We start from the raw sequence: 9,784 nt of genomic DNA on the forward strand, positions 1-9,784 counted from the left end.
TTATGTTCTTGCTACCGTCCATTTGTATCATTGTTAACTCTGTTTGAATACTATTATTAACGTAGTCTTTCTTCTGGCATTTTCGTTAAGAGCTCTTGCAGTTGGGAGCTGCTTTGTGATTTCTTCCGACATTCTCGAGCCTTCTATTGATGACTTGGCGGATCAAGTTGTTGAAGTTCTCAACTTCTTTGGGTAATATACTACTTACTTTACATATATATATCTTTTAAATCCCGATTAATCGGTGTATGTAAGCAGTTGTATCATTGTTTGGAATTTTGTGGACAATGACAACTGGATCCCGGAGTAGCCTAGCCATTTGGGCAGACGGTGTAAGAGAGAGCGATCTGTTTCTTCAGCAGTTGATGGATGTTCATGGTTTTTCTTCATTGGTCATTGCCTGAAAAACAAGTTTTATGCTACTCTTCTTAATGCTTCACTATTTTCTTTTCAGGCTTGGTGTAGTGATGTGTAATCGGGTTACGGGGTGGTGCTTACGTCCTTACCCTATTTGCCGTATGTTGGATCCCTATATGAGATTGTTCATTATTACTTTTTAGGATGGTTTTGAATATTTTTTTCCTTTCTATTTATGTGCAGATAAAGTATAGGCAGCGTGTCCTTGGTTTAGTACTTGTTTCTCCTATATGCAGAGATCCTTCTTGGACAGAGTGGTTTTATAACAAGGTTTCTATTCGATCCTCTCTTGTTATAGACTCGAAATAAAATTTAGGAGCTATGAAAATTGATTCTATCTCTGCAGGTAATGTCAAATTTGCTATACTATTATGGTATGTGTGGTGTTCTTACTATATAATAAGGAGTTCTTACTTCAGCGTTACTTTAGCAAGGTATATATCATCTACTTTGGACTATTTATGTATTAGTTTTCTAATTTTCTCATGTCCAGTGGCCTAACCGTGAAGTGATGGTTTTATCTATGTTCTTGCAGGAAGTTCGTGGTTGTCCCCAAGTACCTGAGTCAGATATAGTGCAAGCATGTAGAAGTAGCATACACACCTAGTATATTCCATTTAACTCTTTTAACATGGATATATGAATGAGACTATGGAGTCTGTCATTGTCTAGCTAGCCTAGTAGGAAATAATACTTTGATTTATTCATCAGCTCATTCTACAATTAATTCTCTCTCCCCTCCTAAATTCTAAAGTCAGACAAGTCAATTCCATGTAAACTTATCGACATATAGAATATGAATATGAAGTTATATGATTCAAAGTCCATGTATGAAAAAAAGAGGTAGTCTATTTTTTTCTTTTTTTCGTTAAGTTTATGACAATGGGTTTGGTGAGAAAATAGGATTTGATTATTGTGCAGGTAAGTTTGAGTGCATTTGCTTTGTTGTTTTCTCGAAATGGGTGCAAGATAATCGACTCAAGTTGATAACATTCTTTGAGTTAGAACGAAGGTGATTATTGGTTACTAATAATTTGATTGTATACCAACAAATTAGTGATTTTGTAAATAAATAGATAAAGATTGGATCTTTTATTGTCGAAAATAATTTAATCGTGACTTGAAAGCAGGCTAGAGGATGCCGGTCATCTTTGTTGGAGCCAGAGTTTTAAAACTTCTTTGTCATAGGGATAAGGTACATATTTTTATGTCCATGTCTATTACTTGGTAAGCATGGGATGGAACATTAGCATTGGAGTTAGTTCAATCAAATTCTACATTTTGATCACCAAGATAACTGAGAATACCAAAATATGCTAGTATTCTTTTCAACAAATTATTATTCAGGTATGCATGGAAGAATGAAAAATATTGGCTCTGACTCTTTTCGATGAATAAAATGCAACAGCATTCACAACATGGTGACGACTTCATATTTGACTTTTGAGAATTCTTGAAAGTGTATCTGTAAAATTTGTGTATTACTTGGGTTGGGATTTGATGCAAAAGCATGTAATTGTTGCTTGGCTTAGATACTGATTAGAATTCTTGAGGTCTTGGGATTTGTTTTATCATTTTGTTTTTTCTATCACTTTTCTTGAGTAAATTATGTTGATACTCACCTTATGATTATGACTGTTGGTTGTTCATCTAGTTACAGACATTTTTTATTCGCAATGGCTTGTTAGTTCTCTTCAAAGAAGGTCCAGCAGCATACAAAGCCTACTATTTAAGGTAAGTTTAATTACATGAATGTTCTAATAGGACGAATTTGGTAAAACAAGATTGGGAGATGTATGATTCCAATAATAAATGAGACAAATTCTCAGTCTAATATGAGAGCCTTGTCATGAAGTGACTAATAATTCTTATTTTGTGATTTTTTTTCCTTAGTCCTAACTCTTGTGGTATGTGCCCAATAGAAGTATTTGTTTGTCAAATGCTCTTTCTTGTTTGTGCTCTTCAAATCTCATTTCTAGCTTCATATCCACTGCCTGACATTGATATTTCCCTGTAGTGTTATCCCATATAAATTATTGATAATGGAATGAACTCTATTGCATGTACAGGCAAATGAAAACGTGGAACACTTCATTTGGGAAGCAGAGGGAACTTAGCAAGATATCTTGGATGAGTGGTAATTTATTTGTCCGCTTATGCGGTCGATGCATCTGCTCTTTATAAATGTACCCTCAGATTCTCCTTGTTGTGACATTAGCTCTGAATTTTTTTGCTACTCATTTTGGTTATGAAGGGCTGCTTATATACTGAAGGAAGTGTGGGAACAAGCAGCTTTCATCATCCATATACCTCAATGAAGTTAAACCTTTCCTTGAACAAAGATGCAAAGCGCAGACCCACGTAATCAGGTCCCCGATTGGTTCCACTGGAAATTTTGTTAAGGCTGAAGATTTCGATCATTATTGAAGGAGGAAGGGATGAAGAGGGTGACCTTGAAGCGAACGCATAACGTCTCCATCAAGCCCCTAGTTCTCTGATCATGGATGTAGTTCCAAAAGATGAGGGCTTAATTGTATTCTTTCCTGGTAAGTTCCGTCGTAGAGTTCTCGCTCTACATCGGGTACTTCTTCAGAACCTCCGCGGAGTGTATTGTAATATATTAAAAAATAGAGGGCGAGTTTTGTTCTTTTATCACTGTTAGATTTCTAAGGGACAGTTGGGACCCCACGATCTAAGAACCTCTATATAGGGGAGGTTTATGTTCTTTTTAGTATAGATTTCTAGCCGGGCCTGGAGACCGCGGTCTACTCTTTCTTCTCAGATGGAGAGGGTATGGATGACACAATCTGGCAAGATGTCATCCTGAGGGGTGGTGGCCGTAGGTAGGTGAGAAGTGACACAAGCAGCTCCTTGTGGGACTGCTGGTGGTATGTTAATAGTCCCAAGGTCATGGTGTGCCTATAATTGTTGTATTTGAACCTCCATTCTCCATCTACTCACCGGGTGGAAACATCATCTGGTGTGTTAAAAACTGACCACATATCCATTAGGCCAGCGATTCGAGAGTTCTCAAGTGAACAAATTAAGTCCGGATCAACCATGATCGCTCCCATAACTTGTCTACCTTTAGTTCGTTTGCTCAAAGTTAATATTGTTTTATTTAATATTTAGTGACAAGTTTCAGGTTTATCTTATAAATGTATTTTGGTAGATTTTCTCCGCTTATATGTTTAATCTTAGTAATACAACCACCAGGGCCATGACTAGTTGAGCTACTGGACACTTGACAATCACACACCACAACATGCAGACTCACTCATAGTTAGGCTTTCACTTGACAATCAAGTGTTACTATTTAAAATAGGGATATTCAAACGTGATTAATTGCAGTTCTTCAGTTATATCAGTTGATCATTGTTATGTGTATACCTTCACTTTGTCCTAGCTTTCTTATAGATTGTTATGATTATTTCAGGTTTTGGAGGAGATTAGATTGGGTTTAGAGTTGAACGATTATAGTTTTCAGCAAAGACGCATTGCACATATGCGTTTCTTGGGGGAGCTCTACAACTATGAGCATATAGATTCCTCTGTTATTTTTGAAACACTATATCTGATTCTCGCTTTTGGCCATGGGACATCGGAGGTATGAAATTGTAAATTTTCTTCTGATAAACTTCTTTGAGTAGAACTTGGTACTTTTAAAATAGTTGCAAAGGATAGAAGGAATAGCTGAAGGATAAAGGTTAGGACAAAGGATATTCCGCTCCGTTAAACAAGAGCAAAGGGATAGAAGGAATAGCGAAAGCGCAGGACTTCCGACTCTAAATCATAGGTAGGGGGTTAAAAATCTCATTATAGGTTGGTTGATACCTTTATATCTGACTCTGCCATCTGTTGGAACTGCTTTTTGTAGTTGAGCTTGTTTGCTTGATTTACTTGATGTTTAGCCTTGCTTATTTTATTGTTTCATTGGTGATAACTTTATGACACGAGGTTTTTTAATGGTTTGGCATTTACATGTACAATTTAGTTCAAAATCTATTAGTTTTTTACTATTTTTGTCTTCTTATTTGATCTGTACTTTCATGAATGTGATCGAGTTATAACTTTGATAAGTTTTTTCTAAGCTTTTGGCCATGGGCACCAATTTACGCATATAGGAGGTGCATAGTTTCACATGCATTGCCAACTTGAGTGTATATTAGGTTTATTAATGTTTCTAATAAATTTACTTACATTGATTTTTTTTTTTTAAATTTGTTGTGCCAGATTGGTCGATTGGTCGCGTAAGTAGTAGAATCAAGAAGAAGTCTCGAGTGGATCTTTTTTCAAATTAGCATGTTATAGACATTATTTGTGGAATTTTAGTTTTGAATAATTCGCCTAAATTTAGTTGAACGTTGTTAAGATTATGTGAGACGATGTTTTTTTCAAAAAAATAGTTATGTGAATTCTTTAAGATCTTTTGTATTGAATGATTTAGTAATGAAATTCATTTTGTTATGATTTGTGGTGAATTGTTATAGGGTTACCGTGTTCTATAAAAAATGTTTTGGGCAGGATTATGTAAATGGAAATGTACAAGATATGTATGAATTGCACCATTTGCAATGCTAAATCGTCCCAAATAAAGCACCGGAGTTTATATCATTCGCGAACAATTTTAGTGTAGCTAAAAGCTTTGATTCTATAGTAACGTAGACATCTTTTGCCACGCTTTGGGTGTGTGGCTAAATTTTGGACGCCTTTTGCCACGCCAAATGTTCAAACTAAATATTTAAATTTTCCGCGACTATGTAGGCAAATATTTAAACTTTCCAAGAATCGAAATAGTGTTGCAAAAGGTTGCCTTTTTTGACGCCTAGTTGTGTAGCTAAAGGTATCACTTTGCAACGCCATCCTAGTTGTTACAAGCTCTCTTTTGTGACGCCATGCGTTTGCAAATAGTTTGAAAAAATTTGCAATTAATTTAATTTTAATAAATGAAGTAGCAACGGAATTAGTGTATTAGCAAAGACCTCAGCGCCGCGAACAAACTAGGAACATTTGCCACGCCACCTTTGGCGTTGCATTTGAGTATTTGAGACGCACTTTTTAGCCACGCCTTTGCAACGCCATCTGGTGCGTTGCGACAGATCTTTTGCCACGCTCAAAGGCACCTTTAGCGATGGAGTATGGCGCTGCTAAAACCATGCTCTGTTGTAGTGATAGCTTCTAGATCTAGTTTTAATTGTTTTCAATTAAGTTTAGTTTCATTTTCATTCCTTGTTTTAGATTAAACCTTTAAAATATTGTTATTCATTTGATTAGATTAATAAAATAATTTATTATTATTCAATTCATTTTCTGTCATTACATTTATAGATCTAGTTTAAATTCTTGTTGATATCATTTCTTAATTATTAATTAGATTTTAATTATTGTTTAATTTAGATTAGTAAATTTCAATTCTTTATAGTATGTTTAGTTTTAATTTAATTGGAAATGATTGCGTAATGATTCTCGGCTAAACCTCCATTATAGGGGGTTGAAAAGCTTTGATGAAAGCTTGATTTGTGTTAGCGTAGGATAGTCGTAATTTCTATTCCACTCTAGAAACGATTAGTTCACCATGAGAATGGGTTTAATCGTTCACATGCTAGTTATGAATTGGTAGAAATGCCATGTGTAATTAGAGATTAGGAAGAACCAATTGTTCTGCGTAGCAGTTCAATTCGGATTATGACGATTCGTCGTTAGTAAGTTAAGTTGAGTTAAGGTGGAATCAATCCCCCCTTAATTCCTTATCATAGAATCGATGTAGTATTTCCATAGCTGTTTATTTAGTTGATTAGTTGCATCTTGTGGGTAGTTGCATCGTAGTCTAGTTTATAATTCGTAAATCTCTCACTAGACTTTAGTTAAGATTATTTATACGTAGAGAACATTACCATGCGGAAGAACTAGTAGTGGAACGAATCATCTACTCCACTATATCTCAATAGGATTGAGAGTAGAAATCTTTGATAAATTAGGCACGTAAACTATCGTTTAGTTTTACTTACGTTTAGAGTTTCATCGCTTTATTCATTAGTAAAACTATTCTTTTTACGTTTATCAAATGGCGCTGCTGCCATCTTAGTTTCACTTTTGCATTGTTTTCGTAGTATAAGTACTCTTCTTAAAGTCCCATTTCACCCACCCACCCTTGTTCGATTCTAACTGTGGTTGTCTTTTTCAGCATTAAACTTCCTCGCAAAAATTGCACGGAGCGCACCTGCGCCCTAAAGGAGCACGACTTGCGCTAAAGTATCTTTGGAAGTTGAGCTACAAAGACTAAAACCGAAGCGACTCAAGGCCAAACACCGTAACTTGAACTTACACGGAGCGCACCTACGCCATCAGCTGATTTTTGCCGGATTTTCACAGGTTTGTTTCGAACTTCGATTTTTCAAGTTTTTTTAGTGTTCTAACTTGTTATATACACTGAACACGCGTAAACAAGACGTTATTCATAAGCGAAGCAAGGACGCAATCAGGTATTCCTTTCTTCCACACCTAGCATCTTCTGTTAGAGGTTTATATTAGAATATTAGGATTGTTTGGAGGTTGTCGTGTTTAGTTAAGTTTGGTTTTAACCTTGTATGAGATTAAGGTCTGGTTGAACAAAAACACCTAACGTAATTACACGGCAACATCAACAAGCACACCTATCTAGTATACTACTCATTGCACCTCTAGCTACTATTCCACATACTCTACCTGACACAATGCTCGACGAAGGAGAGACTCCTCTCTCGGACTTTTATAAAGTCTTGAGCGATAGCCCCAAATCTTGCATCGTTTTGCCGGACCGAGTGGGGATTTCGAATCCCCAAATATTTTAATTTGTTACCCGTTTTCCATGGTTTAGACCATGAAAAACTTTATCGACACACGCGTAGGATTGAACAAGTTCTTACAACATTCCACCATCCTACGGTGAGTCTTTGAACAAATTAAACTTCGTGGTATTTCCCTTCACTTTAGCCGATAAAGGCGTCTTGGTTAACTGCCCAAGCGCCTAATTCTGTGGACTCGTGGGCTAAACTTGTTAAGCTCTTTATGGAACATTTTTACCCATCCCTAAAGACGGATGAGATGCTTTCCAAGATTCATTTCTTTCGACAAAATCCTCATGAATCATTTTCAGAGGCTTGGAATCGTTTCACCGATCTCCTTATAGAGTGTCCACATCATAACCTAGCTTAAAAGACACGTTAGTTCGTGCCTTTTTCAAGGGACTCTACACCACCATAAAGAAGTCCTTGACATAATGAATGGGGGTAGTTTCCTAAGTAAAGGAGCCTCGGAGGCTTATAAATTTTTAGAGGATCAAACTAAGCGAAATAACAACTGGGGTAGTGACGATATCCACCGCTCCGCTAGTTCTTCTAATACAGTTAAGGCCGCCGATATGTTTGAGATGAAACACGATCCCGAGCTTAAAACTCTAATCGAATCACTCACTAAAAAAGTAGAGGCCATTTCTGTACAACAAAAGCTTATCCCCGTCATGAATGTAAATTCCAATCCATGTAGTTTCTGTTGGAGTCTTGAGCATCTCGACTCCCACTGTCCTATAGCCTATGAACATGCTTGTTCCATTAATAGTGAACCTAACGCCCCTTGGAGACAAAATCCCAACTTCGGTTGGAGAAATAACCAACAAGTCACACCTCCAGGGTACAATAATCAATATGTTAGGCCAACGCCCAGTTATAACCAAGCTCCACCACGACAAGGACTGGGTCAGGATAATTATAATAATTATAACAACCAAGCGCAACCTCGACAAGGTCAAGGTAGTTATAATAATTATAATCCTAATAGAGGTATCGTTCCAGTAAATAATAACTATCACAATCCGCCCATAAATAATCAACGCGACATAGTTCCAGTCACACCACCCGTGACCACTACACCCATCCAACTGGATTGTCTTGACACCTTCATACAGGTGAGCCAACAACTCTTCCAAACCATGGCTCAATCTAACCAACAGTTTCTACAATCCGTTAATAATTTAAGCCAACAGTTGGCCCAAGATAAAGCCCAACCCAAAGGTGTGTTTCCAGGTCACGTGATACCTAATCCTAAAACAACAAACACGGCCTTTGAGGTAACCGGTAATACTAGTAATGAAAATGAAAACGTAGGTGAGCTAAATGCCATCACCACTCTCCGTTCTGGCAGAGTGGTTGATAACAAAGTAACTATGCCTATAGTTACCCCATCAGTAGCCCCTACACATGCTACTTTACTAGATACCGAAATAGAAACTCAAGAGCCTACTTTGTAGAGGTACCGGCCACAACACAACCTAAGAAACAGAAAGGCAAGGTTAAACATCCAGGTGATACATATGCTAAATATAGAGAGAAACCACCGTTTCCACAAAAATTAGCCATGTTAACTAGGGATACAAATTATGAGGAGATTAGGGACATTTTCAAGAATCTAACTATAAACCTTCCCTTCCTCGAAGCTATTAAAAGCTACCACACCATGCTAAGTTTCTTAAGGAGTTGTGGTACTACTAGGCGTAAAACCAATATACCAAAAGACGCCTTTTTTTAACGTAACAATTCCCAACTCTATCCGAACATAACGGAATTGTTAAGTACAAGGACCCTCGGTAGCCCCATTTTGACAATGCACAATAGGAGATTCCTATATGACGACCGTTATTAGACCTGGGGGCTAGTGTTAACTTACTCCCGTTTTATTTGTATAGACAAATAGGTCTAGAGGAGATGCAACCCACTAAAATGACGTTGCAATTAGCTGATCGGTCTATTAAGTATCCTAAGGGTGTGGTTGAAAATGTGCTAGTAAAGGTTCAGGATTTCTACTATCCGGCTGATTTTGTCATCCTCGATACAAAAGTCGCTAACGACTCTGTCTCGATCATCTTAGGGCGTCCTTTCCTGGCAACTGCCAATGCGCTCATAAATTGCCGCGATGGTTTGATGTCCATGTCTTTTGGCCATCTTTCTGTTGAAGTAAATGTTTTTAAAACAAAGACACAGTTACCCGATTCGTCTATGGATGGAGAGGTTAGCATGATCAAGAACTTCGCTTGAGATTATTTCAACAACATGTTCTCTGATAATCAGATACCCAAATTTCTTTCCTTTGAAGGTTCAGACTCCAACGTTTTCATCCCTACTCTAGTCGATACACATATTATGGATGAGGACGAGATAGATGACTTTCTCAAAGATATAGAGGAATACCATAGTACTGTGGATATTACCAAGCTAGATGAGGAATTCGATGAGTTTCTTAGAGCAGGTGATGAGTCACCCTATCAAGAACTACTTTGCACAACATCCGCCTCGACTCCCCTCCTTCCACCCTTTCAAAGGAATCTCAAGTTTGC

The 9,784-nt window shown here is 37.3% G+C and overlaps 1 long non-coding RNA gene and 1 pseudogene across 2 annotated transcripts; both read left to right on the forward strand.

Annotated features, from left to right (window-relative positions):
• Window positions 1–477: 477 nt before the first annotated feature.
• Window positions 478–1,327, forward strand: LOC147488153 (protein NDL1-like; annotated as a pseudogene). Its single transcript, XR_015202027.1, has 4 exons — window positions 478–516; window positions 601–687; window positions 764–851; window positions 953–1,327. The product of XR_015202027.1 is annotated as a protein NDL1-like (transcript).
• A 1,574-nt stretch (window positions 1,328–2,901) lies between these two features.
• On the forward strand, window positions 2,902–4,690 carry LOC147488154 (uncharacterized). The gene is made up of 3 exons (XR_015202028.1): window positions 2,902–2,963; window positions 3,854–4,024; window positions 4,651–4,690. It is a non-coding gene; the product is annotated as an uncharacterized LOC147488154 (long non-coding RNA).
• Window positions 4,691–9,784: the final 5,094 nt, after the last annotated feature.

The sequence above is a fragment of the Coptis chinensis genome, chromosome 7 (genome assembly GCF_015680905.1).
Source record: "Coptis chinensis isolate HL-2020 chromosome 7, ASM1568090v1, whole genome shotgun sequence".
Taxonomy (NCBI): Eukaryota; Viridiplantae; Streptophyta; class Magnoliopsida; order Ranunculales; family Ranunculaceae; genus Coptis; species Coptis chinensis.